This window comes from Erythrolamprus reginae, chromosome 1, assembly GCF_031021105.1.
Source record: "Erythrolamprus reginae isolate rEryReg1 chromosome 1, rEryReg1.hap1, whole genome shotgun sequence".
Lineage (NCBI taxonomy): Eukaryota > Metazoa > Chordata > Lepidosauria > Squamata > Dipsadidae > Erythrolamprus > Erythrolamprus reginae.
In genome coordinates, this window is record NC_091950.1 from 241,692,005 (window position 1) to 241,718,472 (window position 26,468).

The window sequence follows — 26,468 nt, forward strand, 5'->3', positions numbered from 1 at the left end:
TCAAAGGAATGATATAGTGATTTCCAAAACTTGCAAACTGAGAATAGGAGAAGAATGACACATTGGGTTGACATCAACTCTAGACATCCTTTATTTATTTATTTATTAGATTTGTATGCTGCCCTTCTCCGTAGACTCAGGGCGGCTCACAACAACAATAAAACAATTCAAGACAAATCTAATAATTTAAAAATATTTAAAAACCCCATTATTAAAGCAGATATATACACAAACATACCATACATGAATTGTATAGGCCCGGGGGAGATGTCTCAATTCCCCCATGCCTGACGGCAGAGGTGGGTTTTAAGGAGTTTACGAAAGGCAAGGAGGGTGGGGGCAGTTCTAATCTCAGGGGGCAGCTGGTTCCAGAGGGTTGGGGCCGCCACAGAGAAGGCTCTTCCCCTGGGACCCGCCAAACGACATTGTTTAGTCGACGGGACCCGGAGAAGGCCAACTCTGTGGGACCCAATCCTTACGTCTAAAGATCCCTGCCTTTGACTTCTTGTGGCAATTAGATCCTTTTAAAATTTATCCTAATGCCTCTGTCCTAGTATCATTCAGAGGCTTTATGGCAAACTCAATGGATGAAGAATACAATAGAAAAGAATAGAATGTAGAAATTAGAATAGAACAGAATAAGAATATCAGAGTTGGAAGTGACTTGAAGGTCTTCTAGTCCAACTCTTATGCTTAAGCAGGATACCCTATACCAGGAGTAGGCAAAGTTGGCTCTTCTATGACCTGTGGACTTCAATTCCCAGAATTCCTGAGCTAGTATGATTGTCTCAGGAAATTCCTGAGCCAATCATGCTAGCTCAGGAATTCTGGGAGTTGAAGTCCACAGGTCATAGAAGAGCCAACTTTGCCTACCCCTGCCCTATACTAGTGATGGCGAAAATTTTCAGTACCAAGTGCTGAAAAATAAACACTTTGCACACTCGTCTGGGCTGCAACTAGGAAGAAGAGTTGCTGAGGGGGCATGCATACGCCACAAAATTTACTTCCGTTTCCAGCAAGTCTTCGGTTACTGCCACGCATACAGATACCGATCAGCTGACCAGCATGCATGCTCACATATCAGCTCTTCCAGTTTCGGACACTGTGACACACACAAAGGCCAGATGATCATCGCATATGTGTCAGAAACCCGGAAGAGGAACGGCCGATGTCCGCGTGCCAGTTGACATGGTTTCGCGTGCCACTTTGGGCATGCGTGCCATAGTTTCGCCTTCACGGCCCTATACCATTTCAGACAGGTGGCTGTCCTGTCTCTTCTTTAGAGCCTTTTAAGAACAAAGAACAACTTTGATGTTTGTGTTTCTCTTCTGAATTTGGGACAACCTGGAAGTTAAGAAATCCAATCCCTTTTGTAGCGGGACTCTGAGATTCCTGCTAGCAAGCTGCTGTTCCTAGAGCTGTAGAAAATGGAAAGGTATTTCTGATCAGTATGCCGCAGCAAATATTGGTAAATCTTAATACCAAATGTGAAGCCTCTTGGCTGCTTTTCTTCAGAGCTGACCCCAAAATTCCAGACACCAACTTTGGTTGATATACAGTGATCCCCCGATCATTGCGAGGGTTCCGTTCCAGGACCCCTAGCAATGATCAGGTTTTCGCAAAGTAGCGCTGCAGAAGTAAAAACACCATCTGAGCATGCGCAGATGGTGTTTTTACTCCCGCAGCGCTAGCGAGGAGCCGAAGATTGGGGTTCCTGTTTTAAAACGTCGCCGCCGGCATGGGCGGCTTGCCAGCACCCCCCGGACCCCCAACCCGGGTTTGGTGGGCTGCTAGGAAGCCGCCCATGCCGGCGGCGATGTTTTAAAACAGCCGCGCGGCTTTCCAATGAGTCCCGAAGACAAACGTCAAACTTCCGCGTTTGTCTTCGGGACTCATTGGAAAGCCGCGCGGCTGTTTTAAAATGTCGCCGACGGCATGGGCGGCTTGCCAGCACCCCCCCAAACCCCCAACCCGGGTTTGGGGGGCTGCTAGGAAGCCGCCCATGCCGGCGGCGACGTTTTAAAACAGCCGCGCGGCTTTCCAATGAGTCCCGAAGACAAACGTCAAACTTCCGCGTTTGTCTTCGGGACTCATTGGAAAGCCGCGCGGCTGTTTTAAAATGTCGCCGCCGACATGGGCGGCTTGCCAGCACCCCCCCAAACCCGGGTGAGCAGCGAGCGAACGGCGGGTGGCCAGGCGAAGGGCGGGCGAGCGGCGAAGGGCGGACGAGCGGGTGCTGGGGAGGGCTTCTCGCCCTCCCGCCAGCAAGAGGGGGAGCGAACGGCTTGGGCAGGCTGCGGACAAGCCGTTCGCTCGGGCCGCTTCCCAGCTGAGTACTCAGCTGGGAAGCGGCCCGAGCGAAGCGGCAACAGCGAGGAGTTTGCGTGGGCGGTGGGGAAACTCCTCACTGATGCCCGCCAAGAGGGGGAAGACCTAGGGAAGCCGCCCAGCAGCTGATCTGCCCGGCGCCATCTACGCATGCGTGCCCATAGAAAAAAAAAGGGCACGCATGCGCAGATGGTGTTTTGACTTCTGGGTTCAAAAATCGCAAATTAGCCTGTTCGCAATGGTCGGGAACGCAATAACCGGGGGGTCACTGTATATGACCTTGGAATGGAATGACACATGTTCTTCAAGTTTTCTATTGTTCCTAAACAGCCCAAATTACTTTTTTTGTCAGTTGAATCTTTATCCTGTATAATATAGGTTTTTTAGTAATACAGTGATCCCTCGATTTTCACGGGGGTTGCGTTCCCAGACTGCCCGTGAAAGTCGAATTTCCACGAAGTAGAGATGCGGAAGTAAAAACACCATTTTTGGCTATGGACAGCCAAAAACTACCCCTACGCACCCTTTTCCAAGGCTGCGCAAGGAGCCGGGCTTGAAGTTGGGGGCGGGGAGTGACAAAAGTGCGGAGGCTGGCAAAGATTGTTTTGAATGTCGTCTGCCCCCGCCCCCCCAGCACCTCTGCCCCCCTCGCCGCTACCCCCCACCCGCACGATCCGCCCCTCTCACCAGCTTTCTTGGGACATGGGTCCTCCTGCAGCAGCGCTGGCGGCTACGGCTTCTTATCCTCATTCGGCCACTAGCCGCTCTGAGCGCTTTGAGAATGCCCGCCCCGCCCCTCTCACAGTCCCTTAGCTGAGAGCGCTTTCATTCCAGCTAGCAGCGAGTGAGCTGCAGGAGAGGCAGGGCAGGCGTTCTCACAGAAGGAGAGAGAGAGTGAGAAAGAGAGAGAGAGCAAGAGGGGGGAGAGTGGAAGGTAGAGAGAGAGAGAGATGATAGAAAAAAGGGGAGAAAAAAAGAGAAATGAGAAAATGATTGAGGCAGAGAATGACAAAAGAAAGAGAAAGAGAGAGAGAACTGACTCTTGGTGATGACGTATGATGTTATCGGGTGGGAAAAACCGTGGTATAGAAAAAAAACCGCGGAGTATTTTTTAATTAATATTTTTTTTAAAACCATGGTATAGCCGTTCCACGAAGTTTGAACCCACGAAAATCGAGGGATCACTGTGTAGGTTTTTAAATTTAATTTAATTTTTTAAATTTAATTATTAAAATAATAATATAGTTTTTTTAATTTCTGAGATTGAACCTGATTGTGTACTTCCTCTGACATCTTCACCTTTTCAATTACTATCAGTTTTCCCCCTTGTTATTGGCATTGAATCAAAGCCAGGCAATTTTCTTTGACTTTTCCTCACATTGGAATCGTGGCGCTTGGCTTCAGCTAGCTATATTCGGATTTCATGCATGCTTTAATTGTAACTTCATTCTGTCCCTAAATAGAGATAATGTGTTCTATATTCCTCCAGAAATTTGTTCATTTTCTTAGCCCTATTTCAATGTACATTATAGTTCAACACATTTTCTTGACTGGTGGTACCATCTATGATTCTAAGACAGTGATGGCGAACCTTTTTCCCCTCGGGTGCTGAAAGAGCATGTGGGTGTACTATCGTGCATGTGCAAGTGCCTACACCATAATTCAATGCCCAGGGAGGGTAAAAACAGCTTCCCTCACCCCCAGTGTCCCTCTGGAGGCCGGAAATGGCCTGTTTCCCAACTTCTGGTGGGCCCAGTAGGCTTGTGTTTTGCCCTCCCCAGGTCCAAAGGCCTCCCCCTGGAGGCTCTCTGGAAGCAAAAAATGCCTCCCAGAGTCTCTGTGCAAGCCAAAACTCAGCTGGCCAGCACACACATGCACATTGGAGCTGAGCTAGGGCAATGGCTCACGTGCCAGCAGATATGGCTCTGCGTGCCACCTGTGGCACCCGTGCCATAGGTTCGCCATCACTGTTTTAAGAGGTCACAAATCTCTCTGAAATAAACCCTTTTCCAAGGTTGTTGAAAGCTCTTGAGAACAACTGAATTCACATTATTTCTATTATTTTATTTTTAGGGTGTTGGTGGAAGTTCCCATGCCCTTAGATATACCTCATTGATCTCTCATTTAAACCCTGAACTGAACTGTATAACTTTACAAATATATTAACATCCCATTCTTTGTTTTAAGTTCCTGGTGGAACAACCTGCATATGCTCCATTTCTGTTTTGGCTTTAAGAAACTGATGTCCTAATAATATATAGGTAGTCCTCAATCAACAACAATTCATTGAGGACTACCTAATAATATATAGGTAGTCCTCAATTAACAACAGTTCACTACTTGTGACCATTTTTCACACCTATAAGTGTTGCTACATTGCCATGGTCACGTAATCAAATTTCAAAAAAGCAAAGAACCTTTATGTTTGGATGCTTGGCAACTGGTTCATATTTATGACAATTGCAGTGTCCTGGGATCATGTGATCACCTTTTGTAACCTTCTGGCAAACAATGAGAAAGTCAGAGTCACTTAACAAACATGTTACTATCTGAACAACTGTTATCCTGCATTTAGTAACTGTGGAAAGAAAGGTTATAAAATGGGGCAAAATTCACTTAACAAATGTCTTGATTAGCAACAGAAAATTTGGGCTCAATTGGGGTCGTAAATCAAGGACTAGCTGTGTTGAGATTGAATCTAATGTTGGAATGTATATACTGTAATAGCTGTATATTTGGAGTTGGGGCAAATATCCTTTTGAAATGCTTGAAATGACTTCTTTTAGTGTAGGAATATTTCAGCACTGGTTCCTGTGTTGATTAATGTGAGGAATGCTTATTAGGGGGAGAGAGAAAATTATACAACAGGGGATCTTCTGATGTCCCTTGTGACTTGCCTACTCATGACTTGTTCCTATTTTAGTTGTGTCAGATGTTGGAGGGTGTGTTGCTCAGCACAGAGTGTTTCAGAAATTTTACACCTGTCCTCCCCCCCCAAGTGGTTAAAATTCATGCTCAACCTCTGCCTTGCCTTGTTATCCAACTCAGTGGTATGAAGTCACCGTCTCTTCCTCTTCTTACTGTTGCCACTTGCTTTCGGCTCTCCCGTTTCTCTCTTCCACAGATATATCATATTTTCAGAGTGTAAGACATACACCCCCCACCCCAAACAAATAGGGTAGAAATGTCAATGCATCTTATAAACCAAATACAACCATTTTTGGCCCCCTGAAGTCCCTTCCCTACATCCCATTTTTGCAAAACATGGACCTGTTTTTCCCAAAAATGGGGTGTGCAGAGCATTTGGGAGGCCTGCAGAGTCCTCCTGGGGACTGGGAGAAAACAAAAACACCCCTTTTTTTGCAAAAGAAATTGGGCTGTTTTCTGCAAAATTTGCGGCCTTTTTGCCTTCCCCCAACCCCTAGGAGCACTCTGCAGGCCTCCCATACCCTGTGTGCACCCCATTTTTTTTGGGGAAAAAAAAGGATTTTAAAAATGGTCATTTTTTTTGTGAAAATGGGGGGGGGGGGGTTGCCTTCCCCCAATCCCCAGGAGCACTCTGCAGGCTTACTAAACCCTCTGGGTGCCCCTTTTTTCACAAAAATGGGTGAAAAAATGGGTCAGTTTTGGCAAAAAAAACCAAGATGTACAGAGGGCTTGTAAAGCCTGCAGAGTACTCCGGGGGGGGGGGAGGCGGGTTGAGGAAGGCAAAAATGCCCGTTTTTGTGAAAAACAGGGCTTACAGAGGGTTTGGGAGGCTTGCAGAGTATTTCTGGGGCCGGGGAGGACAAAACATTTTTTCCTTACAAATTTTTTTTTTCCTCTTTGAAATTTTGGCACATCTTATACACTGGAGTGTCTTATAGTCCGAAAAATACGGTACTTGCTGGTTATGGCTCTTCTCTGTTGTAGTGGGTACTTTTCTTTGAAAAGTGGTTATTAGATGGAAGCTTAAGCTTAAACATCAGAGGCCAGTGGCTGAGTCAGGTGAAAATCAGCATGAGGTTTAAAGCAGGATGGTGCAACTTATGTGTTGTTAAGTTGATCGTGGCTAACAATCCGTGCATGGTGCTCCACCAGGAACTTCATAAGCCACTGGGTGTTGTTTTTTTGTTGACTATATAAAGCTGCTAAAAACAGTGAAGTATTCAGGCACCTGGCAGGCAACCATCTGTGCCTGGTGGTTAAATTTAATTTAATGTGGTGTACAAGTGTGGACTGATTTCCTCTGTGCCAAGTAGTTTCCTTTTCTCCTTGCTTTTGTTTTGAAAACTATTAAGACTTCTATTATTTCCTCTAAGTGCTTAAAATAGTTAACTGATAAATGATGTATATTGATACGTTCAAAAGCATAAGCAAGACCAATAAAAACAGGAGCAACTACAAAAACCAGAAAGCTTGGTAATACGCTATCTAATGTTTATTTATTTATTTTATTTGTCAAACATGCATGGGATAGTTGTTTGTACAAACATAACATAAGTAAAAAGTAATGATAAAACAGGACAATAAATCAGTAGGATAGGGACAGTAGGCACAATGGTGCACTTATGCACACCCCTTACAAACCTCTTAGAAATGGAGAGCGGTCAACTGAAGACAGTCTAAGATTAGTTTTGGGGGTTTGGGGAAGAAACCACAGTCAGGTAGTGCATACCAGGCATAGATCACTCTATTGCTGAAGTCATATTTTCTGCAGTTGAGTTTAGAGCGGTTTATATTTAGCTTGAATCTATTACATGCTTTTGTATTGCTGTGGTTGAAGGTGAAGTAGTCATTAACAGGAAGGACATTTTGGTGTATAATTTTATGAACTATGTTAGATCAGATCGGAGGCAACCTAGTTGTAAATTTTCTAATTGCAGTATTTCAAGTCTGGTGGAATAAGGTATTTTGTTGCGAGCAGAGGAGTGAAGGACTCTTCTTATGAAATACAATAAAATACAATACAATACAGACTGAACAGATCTTATTTTTATTTATTTTATTTGTCAAGCATATATAAGATTATAAATAAAATTATAAACTTGATTGTGAATACATGAAGTGTATAAACATGACTATGAATACATGAGATGGTTATGAATAAAAGGGAACATTAGAACAGGGACGATAGGCACATTGATGCGCTTATACACACCCTTTACAGACATCTAAGAAATGTGGTGAGGTCAACAGTAGACAGTTTAATCTTCTTCCCAGGAGACTTCATCCAGAGCTTCAATGAAGGATTCCTTCTGGATGCCCCTATAAAATATACCTTTCTATTTTCTAGAGCAGCAATGTATCTACTCTCACAGCTGTAGCTACTGCACAGTTCAATCCTGCTTCAAACGCTTATTCAACAAAGCATCTCAGCAGAACAAGCCATATTTGTAAATCCAAATACTTCCTTGAGATGGAGCTGAACAACCCTAACCCTAACAAAAATTCAAAATACAGTGGTACCTCTACTTAAGAACTTAATTCGTTCCGTGATCAGGTTCTTAAGTAGAAAGGTTTGTAAGTAGAAGCAATGTAAAAGCAAATAATGTGTGCAAACCCATTAGGAAAGAAATAAAAGCTTGGAATTTGGGTGGGAGAGGAGGAGGAAGAAGAGGATGAAAACAGTCACTGCCGAAGGAAGAAGTTGAGGTGAGGGGAATTTTAAAAAATCCAAAACTTTAAGACTTAAAAAAAAATAGAGGGACTCTGCGGCGGCGAGGAGGAACATGCGCCCCCCATACACCCGGCGCAAGGCTGCCTCCCATACACTGCGCCAGAGAGGGAGAAACCCATGGGGAATGGCAGGAAACTGGCCGGGCCTTCGTGCCGCTCTCAAATTTACTGGGAAATTTTTCCGGGCTCAGTTTCTTAAGTAGAAAATGATTCTTAAGTAGAGGCAAAAAAATCTTGAACACCCGGTTCTTATCTAGAAAAGTTCTTAGGTAGAGGTACCAGTGTAATCTGAAGAAGAAAGGTGACGTTTGAAACCTCCGCATTCCACATTTCTGTGTGCAAAGGTGTTTGGACAGAATAATATAATCCATGGAGAACTACAGTGATACCTTGTATTACGAATTTAATTGGTTCCGGGACGAGGTTTGTAAGGTGAAAAGTTTGTAAGACGAAACAATGATTCCCCTAGGAAGCGATTAATGCGTGCAAGTCCAAAACTCACCCTTTTGCCAGCCGAAGCGCCCGTTTTTGCGCTGCTGGGATTCCCCTGAGCCTCCCCTCCATGGGAAACCCTACCTCCAGACTTCCGTGTTTTTGTGATGCTGCAGGGGAATCCCAGCAGGGGAATCCCAGCAGCACAAAAAGGGTGCTTCGCTGGCAAACCCCACCTCCAGACTTCGGTTGCCAGCAAAGCACCTGTTTTTGCACTGCTGGGATTCCCCTGCAGCATTGCAAAAACACGGAAGTCCGGAGGTGGGGTTTCCCATGGAGGGGAGCCTCAGGGGAATCCCAGCATCGCAAAAATGAGCGCTTCGCTGGGAACAGAAGTCCGGAGGCAGGGCATCCCAGTGGTGGCGGCTTGGGTTTGTAAGGTGAAAATAGTTTGGAAGAAGAGGTAAAAAAATCTTAAACCCCAGGTTTGTATCTCGAAAAGTTTGTATGATGAGGGGTTTGTAAGACGAGGTATCACTGTACTTGGTTAAGGAAACTTTAAAAAAGAGAAACCAAAGATGGGTAAAATAATCCTTAATTAAAAGATCTACAGGATTCTCTGTTCTTGTGTTAAATTTTTTAGCCAGTTACTTCCAAGGCTTTAGAAGCTCGCTCAGGTGTCTCTTCCCCTCTCAAACACATGTACTCTTTATTGCGTGCAGATTCAATAGTAGTGGCATTGTGCTGACTGCAGATTGCAGCCTGATCCCACAATATAATGTAAATAATCATACGGTTCATCTCCGGAGGAAAGGAACATTTTTCCTTTCATGTTGATGTGACTTCTGGCCTGTAATAGTGGGCTACACTACCCTGTTATTGGACTTCCTTCCTCCTGACTTAGGTCTATATTCAATCAATGGCACTTTTTTTTTTTTACTCTGAATGATGTTCCTGGAGGGATTTTAAATGAAACAGATACAGCATCACCCAGCAAATATCAAACTGGAGCAGAGGTTAGCTTGAGGGACATTGTTAATAAAACAAAAACAAAGAACTTTTAATTAAATCTATGCAACCAGTTCTAATTCTCAAGAACCTTCTCGTTTTTGGACACAAAGAATCACAGCAGGTTAAACCATTCTTAATGTCTTTTTAACCTGCCCGTGATTTGAAATGGATACATTTCATCTGCAGATCCACCGTGCATCTTCTAAAATTTGCCTGGAGGTTTATGGACTCTTTTGGAACAGGATTAAGGCTAGAAGAAAGAAAGAAGGCTGTAGAGACAGGGAAATTGTCTGCCTCTTGCTCAATCAGTAGAAGTTATGTTCATGATTGACAGAAGGGGAATGGATGGATAGATAGATAGATAGATAGATAGATAGATAGATAGATAGATAGATAGATAGATAGATTTTTTATTGGCCAAGTGTGATTGGACACACAAGGAATTTGTCTTGGTGCATATGCTCTCAGCGTACATAAAATAAAATATACATTTGTCAAGAATCATGTGGTACGACACTTAATGATTGTCATAGGGGTCAAATAAGCAATGAAGAAGCACTATTAATAAAAATCTTAGGATATAAGCAACAAGTTACAGTCATACAGTCAACATGGGAGGAAATGGGTGATAGGAATGATGAGAAAAACTAGTAGAATAGAAGTGCAGATTTAGTAGAAAGTCTGACAGTGTTGAGGGAATTATTTGTTTAGTAGAGTGATGGCATTCGGAAAAAAACTGTTCTTGTGTCTAGTTGTCTTGGTGTGCAGTGCTCTGTAGTGACGTTTTGAGGGTAGGAGTTGAAACAATTTGTGTCCAGGATGTGAGGGGTCAGTAAATATTTTCCCCGCCCTCTTTTTGACTCGTGCAGTATACAGGTCCTCAATGGAAGGCAGGTTGGCAGCAATTGTTTTTTCTGCAGTTCTGATTATCCTCTGAAGTCTGTGTCGGTCCTGTTGGGTTGCAGCACCAAACCAGACAGTTATAGAGGTGCAGATGACAGACTCAATGATTCCTCTGTAGATTCCATCCATGGAACTACGTTAAATCCTGAGAGTGTTTCCCACTGAGCAGAAAGTCTTTTTTTTTCTTTTGGGAAACTTTTGAGCCACAATGACCACCAATCAGACAGTCAAATCTGTCAGGCCACTAGTCCAAAAATGTTTTCCCTCTGTTCTTCCATGATAGTTCCTATTGAGAGGTATTACATACCCTTCGTAAAAATACCTTCCTTTTATTTATATACTCATGTCTGGAGGTTTTTTTTATCTCATTCAGATAGGACTCAAGAATGCTAACAGTAGGGCCACAGGTAAATTTAAGAAATAAATAAATTACCAAAGAAAGCAACTGATCCCACATTGGAACTCACGGCTGCTAAGTAAACACTATTACAGGTAGTTCTTGCTTTACAATTATTTGTTAACAAATGCCATTGTCCCTGGAGTTACATGATCGCAGTACAGACACTGTATTGTGACTAGGTATTTATGACCATTGCAATTTATTTATTTATTTATTTGTTAGATTTGTATGCTGCCCCTCTCTGAAGACTTGGAGCGGCTCACAACAGGAACACAAAATACAAATCCAATGATTAAAAAAGCAGAACAGTTAAAAAGCCCTTGATTAAAAACATTCATGCAACCCAAACAAACCATACATAAAATGGAGCGGCCAAAGGGAATCAATTTCCCCATGCCTGGCGGCAAAGGTAGGTTTTTAGGAGTTTGCAAAAGGCAAGGAGGGTAGGGGCGGTCCTGATCTCCGAGGGGAGTTGATTCCAGAGGGTTGGGGTTGCCACAGAGAAGGCTCTTCCCCTGGGTCCCGCCAGACGGCACTGTTTTGTCGACGGGACCTGGAGAAGGCCAACTTTGTGGGACCTAATCGGTCGCTGGGATTCGTGCGGCAGAAGGCGGTCCCAAAGGTATTCTGGTCTGATGCCATGAAGGGCTTTATAGGTCATAACCAACACTTTGAATTGTGACCAGAAACTAATCAGCAACCAATGCAGATTGTGGAGTGTTGATGTGATATGGGCATATCTGGGAAAGCCCATGATTGCTCTTGCAGCTGCATTCACACGATCTGAAGTTTCCAAACACTCTTCAAAGGTAGCCCCATATAGAGAGTGTTACAGTTGTCGAACCTCGAGGTGATGAGGGCGTGATGACTGAGTAGTGACTCCTGGTCCAGGTAGAGCTGCAACTGGTGCACCAGGCAAACCTGTGCAAACGCCCCCCTTGCCACAGCCAAAAGATGGTTCTCTAATGTTAGCTGTGGATCGAGGAGGGCGCCCAAGTTACAGACCCTCTCCGAGGGTGTCAGTGATCCCCCCCCAGGGTATTGGATGGTCAGATGGAATTGTACTTAGGAGGCAAAACCCACAGCCACTCCGTCTTGTTATGGTTGAGTTTGAGCCTGTTGACACCCATCCAGACCCCAACAACCTCCAGACACCGACATATCACTTCCATCGCTTCACTGACTGGACATGGGGTGGAGATGTACAACTGGGTATCATCTGCGTACTGATAATACCTCACCCCATGCCCTTGGATGATCTCACCCAGCGGTTTCATGTAGATATTAAATAGCAGGGGGGAGAGGACCGACCCCTGAGGCACCCTACAAGGGAGAGACCTAGAGGCCGACCTCTGACACCCCACTAACACCGACAATGTCCTTGGGACCAGGTGGTCACCATTTGGGGCCTTTGTATCTGGCTTCCAACAGGCAAAAATCAATGAGGGAAAACTGGGTTCCATAACAATCACACAATTTGCTTAACAACTGTATCATTTGCTTAATTTTTCATAATTTAAAATATTACCTGTAAGAATCCAAAGTAGGGCCAGAGGTGGGTTCCTTCCGGTTCAAATTGGTTTCTCCAAACTGGTAGCAACCTGTTGGTGTTGTCACAGAACCAGTTCAGTCAGTGCCGGTCCGTGGGTGCCACCATCTTTTTTTGGAATTTATTTTATTGCTTAATTTTTTTTCCCCTTGTGAGCATGCACAGAAGTCTAGTTTATGGCACTGTGCATGCGGTTGCCATCTTGTTTTGGGGTTTGGGTTTTTTGGAGCGGGTACTGTACTATGCATGCACGTGGACACAAAGTGCCCACGTGGTACGGCCACACAGCACTACAGGAAGTAAATTGGAAGTGAGGTAAATTAGAACCCATCCCTGAATAGGACATATAGAAAGTTTCCTTATTGTATCCTCCTAAGAACATCAGTGTTTTCCATGATCAAAAGGAGAGCTCGAACCAATTGTATGTATTCCAGATAACCACCTTAAACTGCTATACTTTTGACTATCTGACAGTCAAGCTATCCAGTACAGACATGATAATATTACACAGTAATCCAAACTCTTGTATAAAATGAATCTTCCTACTTCAGAGTGGGAAATAGGTTTAGCACCTCATATATTTATAAAAGCAAAAATATGTATGCATTTTTTGATAATCTAATTCAGTGTTTTTTCTCTCAGCCTTCTGAAAAAGATCAGAATGGAAACACAAACAGAAGAGTTAATTTTGCTCTATCATATCTAAGTTAATAGCATATTGAAAGTATGATAGTACCAACCTTCCACTGTTTCTTTTATTTCCTCATAAGATGAGGTTCCCTTCTGAATTGTTCTGCCCATTCTGCATCTTTCAGCTAGTCTTATCTTTCTTTAATGCTGCTTTTTCTCTCTCCGTCCTGGCCCCAAGTTCATTTCTGTGCACTAGGAGCTCCAAACCTGGCAACTTTAAGACTTGTGAACTTCAAATCCCAGAATTCCCCAATCAGCTATGAAGTCCACGAGTCTTAAAATTGCCAGGTTTAGAGATCCCTGCCATATACTGTCATATCTTCAAACTAGGCAAGCTTAAGCTGTGCACTTCTGAAAGCTGAAAGCCCACAGATCTTGAAGTCGCCAAGAAATCAAGAAAGACACATTGAGGTTCTTCTAAAAGTTGCCTTTATTTTCCTCCTGGATAGAAAAGGAATCTTGCCAAATTAAAGTACACTACTTACTTAAACAACTACTCTGAGAGGTTCAAGGGAGGGGGTATCTTTTCTTGGGAATCCAGACTACCTTCCATCACAAACACTGGTTTGAACTTCAGTTTCTTGCATGGATTCAGGAAAAAATAGAATTAATCTGGAATGTTGACTAGGACTCAGACCTTAAAAATATACTGCTCAAAAAAATAAAGGGAACAGTCAAATAACGCATCCTAGATCTGAATGCATGAAATATTCTCATTCAATACTTTGTTCTGTACAAAGTTGAATGTGCACAACAGCATGTGAAATTGATTTAGTAGTAGATCCTTGGAACAAATTCCAGCAGACGTGGTTGGTAAATCCACAGTAACTGAATTTAAACATGCCTGGGATAAACATAGATCCATCCTAAGATAAAATACAAAAATAGTATAAGGGCAGACTAGATGGATCATGAGGTCTTTTTTTCTGCCGTCAGTCTTCTATGTTTCTATGTTTTTCTATGATTGTCAATCAGTGTTGCTTCCTAAGCGGACAGTTTGATTTCTCAGAAGTTTGATTTACTTGGAGTTATATTGTGTTGTTTAAGTGTTCCCTTTATTTTTTTGAGCAGTGTAGAAAAGAAATTCACTGCAGTACCACTTGTTCTAATCTAGACTTTAGGGTGGAATGTTATAATTGAAGGTGGGTTTCAGCAGGTTCTGACCAGTTCTGGAGAACAAGTATCAAAAATTTTGAGTAGTCTGGTGAAGCAAAATTTGAGTAGTTCAGAGAACCAGTAAATGCCCCCTCTGACTGGCCATCTCCCCATCTATTCTCTGCCTCCCAAATTATTATTATTATTATTATTATTATTATTATTATTTATTAGATTTGTATGCCACCCCCTCTCCGTAGACTCAGGGCGGCATACAAATGTAATAAATAAATAAATAAATAAATAAATAAATAATAATAATAATAATAATAATAATCCCAGTTGATAGGGAAGAAATGGGGATTATGCAGTAACCTTTCCCTGGAGTGGGGTAGGAATGAATATTTTCCAGTATCCTTCCCCTGCCATACCCACCAAGCCACTCTGTGTCCACCAAGCCACACCCACAGACCCGATAGTAAAAAAATGTGAATCCCACCACTGGTTACAATGACTTGGGAACAAACTCAGTTGGGCACCTTAGTGATTTCTGCTAACAAAAAATCTTATCTTGTTCTACAATGTACACATTGATTATTAAATTTATATCTCCATGCTGAGTGAAGAAAAAAAATATTGAAAAGAAGACTGTAAAAAGAAAAATGCTCTTCAATATGCAGATATTTCGAATTACCTGAAGTTGTTCCACACTGAAGAATGTCTGCTTTTGCCCCAATTTTAATTTATTCTTCTACCATGGCAACTGTAAAAGTCAGTGCAAATTGGAGGTTGGGATTATCTGACTTCATCTAGGGAAATGCAACTTAATTATATTAATGTATATTCTACTGGCTCTGAACTGATTTTCATATACAGTATTGTGTAACTGCCATTGTTTGTATAACTAACTGTTCATCTAAGTTATGGTAATACTGTAGCTACATAGACTGTATGTTGTGGGAAAACATGGAACACGACAACTTGAACTAGATGGATATTTGCCCCACAGCTACACCTCATACCCCGTTTCCCCCAAATAAGACATCCCCTGATAATAAGACCAATCAGGCTTTTGAGTGCATGGCAATAAGGCCAAGCGCTAATTTCAGGGTTCAAAAAAATATAAAACGGAGTCTTATTTTGGGGAATCATGTCAACTTGTCAATCTCTTACTGACTCACCTTTTATTTTTCTCCTCTTTTGGTATACTAGTTATATATGAGACACTTCAATCAATCAATTGTTTTGTATACATATACTTATTTATTTATTGAATTTATAGTCCGCCCTTCTCCTAGTGGACTCAGGGCGGCTTACAACAATGCTATACCCTGCTCCCAAGTCATTCTCTGTTACATGAATGCTACATTCTGAATTTCTCAGAAATATGAAGCATGAAAAGAGTGAATTGCATTGAGGGAAAATATTCTTCATTTGTGCCCAAGATTATTGAGATTAAAATTATCAAAGGTATTAATATTTTGAGATTGCTGAAAACTTAAAATTTCAAGAAATTCAAATTCTTGGGATTGATTCATTCATGGAATGATAATTTCTTATCCTACCTTGGCTGTGCCTGAAAAAGTAAAATTATAATTTTGTGTTATCATTTCTTCAAGGAAAGGCATGAGAAGGGACTGACTAGAAAACGTACATATTGCACCAAAGCACAAATGCTTCTGTGTTTGATTATATTACTGTATTTCAATTTATATTCTACAGTTAATTTAAATTGAACATTGAATTTGTGAAACAATCCTAATGGCTCATTTCCTTGAATCAATCTATATCATGATCCTTGTTAAATTCTGAAATTTTTATATCTAAAAAACCAAAATGCATTATACACTTGAATTTTAGGATCATCGGCTTCTTGTCTGGTTGGTCATAACCAGTTAGAATTGACAAGACAAAGTCTTAACTACAAGTTTATGGAAAAGTGCAATTTGCCTCTATTTAAGTATTCAGTGCCACGTGTAATGAGGATTTTGCATGCCTGGGTGTGCATCTCAATTAGATTTGCAAAATGTTTGGAGAAGATAGTTTGCTCCCACAATTAGACATTAATTTTTCATTTACCATTCACATGGAAAGCATCTCTTCACTTGCTATTTTACATACCCTTTTTTATGCCTCATTTACTGCATGTAAATAAAAGAGTTCTATTGCCATCAGGAGAGGGAAACGTTTCAGCAGCATGTATGATTGTGGCTTTTTAAAATTCATTCATTTCCTTTCCTTTTGGAGCAATCTAGGCTCCTCATAAACAGATCAAGTGCATGATAGGCAAGATAGGGATGGAACGGCCATTTCTAAAATCAGGGTTTGGTTTTTCAAAAAAAGAGAAAAGTTGGTATTGTTTTCAGTGCCCCAGGATCTATCATTGCCCAAATATTCTCTGGGTGGAGCTCATATAGCTGAGATGGAGTAAAAGTTGTCTATTCCATATTAAACATAGAAATTTTGATTTGTAGGAAATGGAAGCTGACAATGATGTATTCTAGACAAAAGACACAGATTTAGTCAAAGGAGAAGACTTAGTCATCACCCAAAATTAGGAGAGGCATTATAAAAAAAAGAAAATATTTGCATTATAATTGCATATATCAATGGTTCTCAACCTTTCTAATGCATAATACAGTTCCTCATGTTGTGGTGACACCCAACCATAAGTGTAGCGCCAATTCTCCAAACAAAGATTTAAGCTGATTGGCAGGAAGACCAGAGGGACATACCCACTGTAAACGCCAGATTGGTTAGATTGTAAAAATATGTTCCAAGGCACCAGAATAGAAGCTTTAATTCTTAACACCATGGGGAATTTGCCTTTTCCCATGGTCTGAGTTAGGCGACCTCTGTGAAATGGTCATTCGACCCCCAAAGAGGTCCCAACCCCCAAGTTGAGAACCACTGGCATACATTATATGCTTTATATAAATATATAGATAGGTGGGTTTGAAAGTAATTTATTAAATGGAACTAGACTTTAGGAAGATTGTCAATCATCTGTGTTCCTATCATGAGCTAAACACTGACAACTCTAGCCTTATTAAGCTAGGCTTGAGGACGGATTGTCTTGCAAGGGGAGCTCTGAGTTTTGCAAAATAGGGCATGTAGCACCGACAATGTCAGTAACAATTTGGTTTGGACAATGCTTTAGGGGTCTAGTCCTGCTCTAATTAAAAGAATCTGTAGCAATAAAAACTGCTAAAAGGCTCGCATGTCCGAGCGAACCGTTTCACAAAGTAAACATCTTTCTCCTTGAGTAACGAAAATATTTCTGGCATAGCCCATCGACTATTTTTGTTCTGAGTGATAACATGACAGATTGGCAAATGTCACCAGTTTGTCTCCCTCCACTCTCACCCCCCTCACTTGTTCAGTTGCGTAAGATGTTCCACTAAACAGTTATTTTCCAGCTCAATGTTGTCATCTCACCCATACATCCCATTCCATGAAAACCAGAATAAGATAGCGACATAACTGAAGAGCCAGAATCCTGAGACCTTCCGTGGGAAGATCCACCAAGCTTCTTGATTAGGACGACTTGGGAATGGAATAATAGCACGTTCACATCCACCTGACAGTAATTTATACTTGGTACTGCTATCAGAAATTATCAGCCCATAAGTTTCATACTTGGGAGAAGCTTCCCAGATACTTGTCATGTCATGGTTAGAAAAGAAGTTTGCCTATGAGGACGAAGCTGTTTTCTTCAGCAATTGATTGCCCTTTATCAACATGAACTTGGGAGTTTTCTTATACCCATGAGAGTTAATTGTGGCATTTATTTTATTTCCTTTGCTCTGACATACAGCAATAGCAATAGCATTTAGACTGTATATACTGCTTCATAGTGCTTCTACAGCCCTCTATAAGTAGTTTACAGAATCAGCCTATTGCCCCCAACAATCTGGGTCCTCATTTTACCCACCTCAGAAGGATGGAAGGCTGAGTCAACCTTGAGCCGATGGTGAGATTTGAACTGCTAGCAGATAGCAGTTGAACTGCTAGAGCTAGCAGTTAGTTGAAGTAGCCTGCAGTGCTGCACTCTAACCACTGTTCCATCCTGGCTAATGGATATTTGATCTTACATTTTTCAAACTGGGAGCAGGGTGCTTTTGCAACTCTTCTCCGAGAAGCTCTGATTCTCTAGTTCTCATATTATCCTCCCCTCCATTTCTCTCTCTTCATCTGGAGGAAATAGAACCTATGTCTTCTGATTCAGTGTCACTTCTTCCTTTCCTCCATCCATGTGACAATTATCTTCTCTTTCTTCATGATCAGAACGACAGCAGTGGCTGACATTTTCTTGTCCTTCTTCAACTGTCTAACAAGATGCCCGCAGTTTCAGAATTCTCTTTTGAGTGGTGCAGTGTCTTTCATTTTAAGGCGCTACGAGATAATAGTGGAATTTGATCTTTCGGTCTTCCCTCCTCTATCAAGTTCTCCCTGCCTCTTGTCAGAATCACTGGAGGCTGCAGTAGTTTTATTGGGCAACCACACAGATGGCTTGGGTTTGTAAGGGCATTGCACATAGAAATCATGAAGGTGAGGAAGTAATTACACATAATCTGTTGCCTTCCAGGAGCATTCATTGTTCAGGAAGACCCTCTAATACAGAGGTCTTCAAACGTGGCAACTTTAAGACTTATGGACTGTGCTGGCTAGAGAATTCTGAAAGTTGAAGTCCACAAATCTTAAAGTTGCCAAGTTTGAAGAGCCCTGCTGTGATAAATCAAATGCTCAAGCCACTCAGAGTTCAGAATAACTATCTCACATTCCTCCTCCTGCTATAAGATGCATAAGGCAATAACTGGTTCTGATGACATTTTCCCATTTTAACCTCTTTAGAATGAGATATCATAAACATGTGTGACTTTTGAGATAATTTAGTCCAACTAGCTGCTCATTCAGGGGCCATTAATGGCCCTCAAGCATCTCTGAACATGTTATGGTGAGTCTGCGAGTCTACGGAGAGGGGCGGCATACAAATCAAATCTAATCTAATAAATAAAATAAAATAATAAAATAAAATAATATAAAATAAAATATAAAATAAAATATAATATAATATAATATAATAAAATAAAATATAATAAAATAAAAATAATTTGCCATTTCATGTGGCAGGCTATTCTGTTGGCTGAAAGGTCAGTCCTCCAGAACAGCCTTCCTTGCAGGTTTAAGCCATTGATTCTGGCTCTGACTTCTGAAGCAAAAGAGAATAAATCCATTCTCTTCTCTGTAAATCTCCTAACTGAATCACCTGTCCTAATCTTAACTCTGGTTATTGGACAAAAACTATTTTAGTCACTCTCCTGGTTAAGCTTTAGAGGAAATTGCATGAGAAGAGTGTGATCTTCTGTTACCAGATCTGTTAGCAGCATTTGATATTGTCAGCCATAGTCTCCTTCTGGGTTGTCCACAAGGGTTAGGGCTTGTGGAGACTGTACAGTGGTACCTCTACCTAAGAACGCCTCTACTTAAGAACTTTTCTAGATAAGAATTGGGTGTTCAAGATTTTTTTGCCTCTTCTTAAGAACCATTTTCTACTTAAGAACCCGAGCCTGGAAAAATTTCTCAGAAAATTTGAGAGTGGCACGAAGGTCCGGCCAGTTTCCTGCCATTCCCCCTTTAATCCCGGCCATCTCGGGCTTTTCTGGGCTACCAGAGGAGCCTTTCACGGGTGCTTAAGGAGGCTTTGGCAGTCCAGAGCGAATGGAGCATTTTCCTTTCTCTGGGTGCTTGGAGACGGAATAAACCATTTCACTGTGGTGACTCCTTTGCACTGGTCAAAGGAGCGGGAAGTTCCCCCCTCTCACCCGCCTGGGTTTTCCTCTCTTGCACAGTGTATGGGAGGCAGCCTTGCGCCGGGTGTATGGGAAGTGTGTGTTCCTCCTCGCCACCTCAGAGTCCCTCTTTTTTTTTTAAGCCTTAAAGTTTTGGATTTTTTTGATTCCCCTCACCTCACCTTCTTCCTTTGTCAGTGACTATTTTCAACCTCTTCTTCCTCCTCCTCCTCCCACCCAAATTCCAAGCTTTTATTTCTTTCCTAATGGGTTTGCACGCATTATTTGCTTTTACATTGATTCCTATGGTAAAAATTGCTTCTACTTACAAATTTTTCTACTTAAGAACCTGGTCATGGAACAAATTAAGTTCTTAAGCAGAGGTACCACTGTATATTTGGTGGCTGCACTCCTTCCTAAGTGAGGGAGCCTGTCAGTGGCTATGGAGGCGTAGAAGTCAGGCCCTCAGACATTGCAGTGTGAGTTGCTCTAGAGTTTAGCTTTCAAATTCTGCCTCATACATCCCAGCGGCCGGTCAGGCCCCACAGTCAGCCTTCTCCAGGTCCTGTCAGCCAGACAATGTTGCCTGGCGGGGCCTAGGGGAAGAGCCTTCTCTGTGGTGGCCCTGGCCCTATGGAACAAGCTCCTCCCCAGAGATTCGTACTATCCCCACTCTCCCTTCCTTCCGCAAAGCTCTGAAGACCCACCTCTGCCAGCAGGCTTGGGGCCATTGAAACTTTGACATCTTGCCCTGCCGAATGAATGAATGTAGGATGTATGACGTATGAATCTGTTTTAGTTTTTAACTGTGGGTTTTTTAGAATGAAGTTGTATGTAGATTTCTAATATGTTGTAAGCTGCCCTGAGACTCAGGAGAAGGGAGGCATAGAAATCAATCAATCAATCAAACAAACAATCAAACAATCAATCAATCAATCAAACAAACAAACAAACAAACAAACTCTATTTTATTTAATATCAATCTGGTGTGTTTATTTGTCAGTTTGAGGTGACATAGTAATCTTATTCTGGAGGTACATAGTTGCATGTCTCCAATCTGGGCCAAATAGGAAATGCAGATGTTCTGGGCTAGTGCCTAGAAGCTATCAGGGTCTGGATGGGGAGAAACAAGCTCAGTTACAACCCAGGCAAGATGGGAAGATGGTAATTCAGAAACCTCTTGAGCCTGTAATTACACCAACTTTGAGAGGGAGTTGTGCTCCCTCTCAAAGATCTTTTAACTGGCAGTCCACCTGGACTTGTGTCTCCTACCAGAGGAGCAGATGGAAGCCTTGGCCAAGAAGGCTTTTCCCCATCTTCAACTGGGTTGCCACTTGTGGCCATTCTTAGAATGGAGTAAAGGCAGTCATTCATGCTCTTGTCTTCACTTGGATTATTGTAATCTCCCCTGGAAGGGAATGCCCTTGAACATCGCACAGAAACTCCAGCTGTTGCAAAATACAGCTGCTAAATAACTTCTGGTCTGACCCAGAATGCCATACTGCTGCTACAGGTGTTGCATTGGTTACAAGTTTGTTTCTGAGTGCAATTCAAGGTGAGGATCATTACCAATAATGCCCTTACAACTTGCGTTCAGAGGAGTCCCAATAATGTTGAGATTGAGGTTGAATTAGTAGCACCTTTTTTTTTAAAGAAACCTATGGGGAAATTCCCTGATGAGGTCTCCTTGCAATTTAATTAACTTTTAGAAAATAGGAAGGCTGGTGATTATTGGAGAGATTGCATAATTCACACAAACACCCATCAGTTGGAAACTTAGAATTAATTGAGGGTAAGAATTTGAAGGAATATCTGAACAAATCCTCTTTCACAAACTCAAATAAGAACCGTTGCAAAAAAAATGTAGAAAATGTCTATCCTTGGCATTGATTTGAAACACATGAAATAGATCTTTTGAAGATCAGACTGAGTAATTGATAGAGAAAAGGAGGGAGTGAACTATTTATTTTTTAAAAAATTAGTCCTTTGGTGCCTCCAGAAATGTTTGGTGTTTTAATATCCACAATTCTAGTGGCTAAGAACATTGGGAGTTTGCTTTTTGCAAATGATTAACCTCCTGGGACACATTACTTGAGGAATCTGCTCTACCTCAAGAAAATACCTTTCTCCTTTGATGCCACCTGTTTTGGGTTTCTCATGCAAACAAACAAGTAGCCAAGTCATAAAAATGATGATATTCAATCCAAACCACTTGGAATGCTAAACACTCCATTTCAAGATGGAAATAATCTTTTTGAGCATGAAACAGCTATTTCAAGCATGAAATGGGCCATTTCAACTATCTGGGAAGTATTTTGTGTTCAAAATGTGTCTTGAACTTTTGCATCTTTCACATTCATAACAGTTAACATTCAAAATGCTTGCACCAGTGGGGTTCCGTATTCTTATACTGCCAGTTTGCTCAGGGATGTGACCCATGCATGCATGTGCAATACTAAAAAAAGCTTTGTGCATGCACAGAAGCAAAAACCGAGATGGTGCTGCCTACGGCGCTGCGGAGAGGACCGACTCGGGGGAGTGGCAGGCCTGGATCATTCCTGGTTCCAGTGAACCAGGCCACCAAGTTACTAACAGTTCTTATATAACTGGTCCAAACTGGTAGCAACCCACCTCTGGCTTGCACCTTTTTTCTCAGTCCATTATGCTATCACATTTTAAAGAGAGTTGCAGAGGAAAAAACTTATTTTACTTTTAGACAATTGAATAAAACTGTGATAGTTGTTTTGAAATAAGCTTATCTGTATTAGAGCATGGCCATAAATATAAATATTGCAAGTCTTACTCTTAATCTCAAAAGGGAAAGTTGGATGAGGGGCGTGCATAAGCGCACCATTATGCCTACCGTCCTTGTCCTCTTGTCTACTTTTTATCATTACTTATCTAATGTTTTATATGTACAAATTATCACCCTATAATTGTTTGACAAATAAATAAATAAAAACAATAAATAAATGATGGTGAGCTTGCTGGCAACTCTGAGTTTTGCTTTCATGGTACATTTGGACGGCATCTGATTGAGAAGGATTACATAAAACTGATCAGTAATCTCTGGATATTTTGTCTAACTGGAAAGAGTGGTAGATAAGTAAATACGTTTTTTAATATTTCTTTTCGGTGTAGGAAAAACAGAGTGAAAAATTAATCTCTACTGAAAGTAGTGACTTGTAATATTTTTGGAATTTCAGCCTAATAAAACCAACTCACATTAAAAAAACAAATGTCCCTCCCTCCCCCAGAAAATACAAAAACAGTGAAAAAATTGAGAGTGGAACAGTTTTCTGCTTCTGTTATGATGGTTTTGTTCTCAAGTACAGTTTGTACACCATCAAAAAGCTGGTTCATGTAAACTTTGTGCCAAGTGGAGTTAGCTTTGGAAGCACATATAGCACAACAAGAAAAGAGGGAGGCCAAATGCAGTCGCAGGAAAGGAAACGCCAGTCTGTTGCAAGTTAAATGACAGAAGGTGTTATGTATTTGCTAATACGTTCTACATATTTTTATTGCAGCTGAGCCAAAATGGACTACTTGTCTCTCCACTGTGCTATTTACCACCTGCACCCATGGATGCAGCCATTTTATATTATATAAATCTTTAAAAGTTTGCCCATTCATACTTCCTTGTGCTTCTGGGCTGGGATTCCCCCAAAACCCCAAAGGTTTCCTCCTTTTAAAACAGGGATGTCAAACTCAAGGCCTGCAGGCCAGATCTAGCCCATGGGGTGCTTAATAATAATAAAAAATAATAATAATAATTTATTAGATTTGTATGCCGGCCTTCTCCGCAGACTCTGTCCCAGTGGGCTGGCCTGAAAATATCAAAGGATTGGCCTATGGTGCCTCTGCCAGGCAAAACAGCTGTATGTGCCCCCCACCCCTGCGGCCTGTTTTCGGCCTCCCCAGCCTTTTGCAGCACTCTGCTAGCCAAAAATGGGCTGTGTGGAAGCCTCTGCATGGCTGGCAGAGTGCTGCTGGAGGCTGGGGAGGCAAAAGTGAGGCACGGGGGGGGGGGAGCTGCGTGCAGTCCCCCATGCCACATTTTGGCTAGTAAAGTGCTGCAGGAGGCACCCATCCCATTTCCCCCCTTTGCTCCCCCCTCCCACCAATGTGCAGAGGAGAATTACAATGCTGATCTGCCCCTCAATAAACCCAGTTTGAGACCTCGTGTTTTAAAATATCACCCTAAGGATGCAGAACCAAAATATTCTTTCAGCGTCCAAAATTACTTCTCGGTCTTCCAGATGTCCCAGTGCTAAATGAGCGTTGATTAGTTACATCTGTTAATGCAGGAAAGGATTTTCTCCCTCCCTGCCTATTTTTGTGCGTTCCCAAGCCATTAAAAAAATCATTTAAAAGGCAGAGTGTACAAAAAGAAACCACCCCACAAAACCACATTAAAAATAATTTTAAACTGCTGCATCCTGCTAAAATATCTATGGATTTTCTTTCAATCAGCCCACAGCTAACATTGGAATACCATCTCTCGGCTGTGGCGAGGAGGGCGTTTGCCCAGGTTCGCCTGGTGCACCAATTGCGGCCCTACTTGGACGGGGTCATTGCTCACAGTCACTCATGCCCTTATCACCTCGATGTTCGATTACTGAAACGCTCTCTACCTTTGAAAAGTGTTTGGAAACTTCAGGTCGTGTAGAATGCGGCCGCAAGAACTATCATGGGGCTTCCTAGATTCGCCCACGTTTCCACAACACTCTGTGGCCTGCACTGGCTGCAGATCAGTTTCCGGTCACAATTCAAAGTCTGGAGGACAGAAGGAAAAGGGGGGACATGATCGAAACATTTAAATATGCTAAAGGGTTAAATAAGGTTCAGGAGGGAAGTGTTTTTAATAGAAAAGTGAACACAAGAACAAGGGGACACAATCTGAAGTTAGTTGGGGGAAAGATCAAAAGCAACGTGAGGAAATATTATTTCACCGAAAGAGTAGTAGATCCTTGGAACAAACTTCCAGCAGACGTGGTTGGTAAATCCACAGTAACTGAATTTAAACATGCCTGGGATAAACATATGTCCATCCTAAGATAAAATACAGGAAATAGTATAAGGGCAGACTAGATGGACCATGAGGTCTTTTTCTGCCGTCAGTCTTCTAATGTTTCTATGTTTGACCTTTAAAGCCCTACATGGCATTGAACCAGAATACCTCCGGAACCGCCTTCTACCGCACGAATCCCAGCGGCCGATAAGGTCCCACAGAGTCGGCCTTTTCCGGATCCCATCAGCCAAGCAATATCGCCAGGGGAACGGCCTTCTCTGTGGCAGCTCCGGTCCTTTGGAATCAACTCCCCCCAGATTTGCACCGCCCCCACCCTCCTGGCCTTTCGTAAAGCTCTGAAAATATATGTTTGCCGGCAGGGTAGGGGCTGTTGAACATTGCTTTCTTGCTCTGGCCTACGGTATGACTGAATGATTATGAATGGATTTTAGTTAAATGGTTTTTTTTAATTTGGGGGGTGTTTTAGGTTAAGTTTTAGATTGGGTTTCTTATACAGTATCTTGTATTGATTTTATTGTGGAAGCCACCCTGAGTCCGCTGGAGAAGGGCGGCCTAGAAAGCCAATAAATAAATAAAATAAAATCTCCTTTAACTCTTCCTCCCTGTTTATCCTATGCTGCTTTCAGATACAACCGCTGCGGAAGGACTTGTGAACTATGGATGCAGGCGCTAAGAAGCAGGGTTCTTGAAATTCTTAATTTGCTTCATACATGGTAAGTTTCTTTTTCTCTTTCTGAGAATCTCTTTAAAAAGTGTTAATCACAGCATGAATCAATTTCAAGGAAGAACAGCATTTGCTCATTTTCTGATCAGCACCCCAGGTTCATTACATTTGGGGAACTGATCATTCAAAGGTATTATGTATCTTAGAGCTTCTCCTATTCCCTATTCTCCTATTGGCTAAACAGTTTTATCTCCCCTACCTTGCTTTATGGAAGAGATTGAACCCTTTGCCATTCTCCCCTTTTATCATAGACTGTAAAATATATCTCCCCTGGAAATTTGAGACAGGATACATTGTATTTATCAGTGTATAAGATGCACCTTTTTCCTCCCTAAAAGAGGCTGATAATTAGCATGTGTTCCCCCCACCCCCACCCCTAACAAGCAGCTAGCGATCTTCCCAGCTATTACCTTGCAGGCTCTTTCATTGTTTCTCTCTGTGAAGAATGTTTTCCAAGCCCTAAGACTTTGCGGGGGGTTTTTCATTGCTCTAACTTGCTCCAAATGTTTCTTCCCAGCCCTAACCAGGTGCTGACAATGTCTCCAGCTTTTACCAGCTTGCAAGCTCTTTCATTGTTATTCTCTGCCAGGAATGTTCTCCAAACCCTGTCTTTGTAGGGTTTTTTTTTCATTGCTTTACTTGCTCCAAATGTTTCTTTCCAGCCCTAACCAGGTGCTATTAATATTCTGAAGCTCTTTCATTGTTAGTCTCTGCAAATGTTTTCCAAGCCCTAAGTCTTTGCAGGGTTTTTCCCCCATTGGTCTAACTTGCTCCGAATGTTTCTTTCCAGCCCTAACCAGGTGCTAACAATATTCCCAGCTCTTACCCACTTGCAAGCTCTTTCATAACTTAAC

The 26,468-nt window shown here is 42.1% G+C and overlaps 1 protein-coding gene across 4 annotated transcripts in view; it reads left to right on the plus strand.

Annotated features, from left to right (window-relative positions):
* The window catches only part of PAK5 (p21 (RAC1) activated kinase 5), a 182,275-nt gene that overhangs the window by 2,959 nt on the left and 152,848 nt on the right, over positions 1 to 26,468 (plus strand). For 3 of the 4 annotated variants that reach the window (XM_070732655.1, XM_070732660.1, XM_070732658.1), the window contains exon 2: positions 25,517 to 25,603. The gene's annotated coding sequence lies outside the window, so the exon portion shown is untranslated. Of the gene's footprint in view, positions 1 to 25,516; positions 25,604 to 26,468 lie in introns of those variants that run through there. The other variant, XM_070732656.1, reaches the window with a different exon arrangement.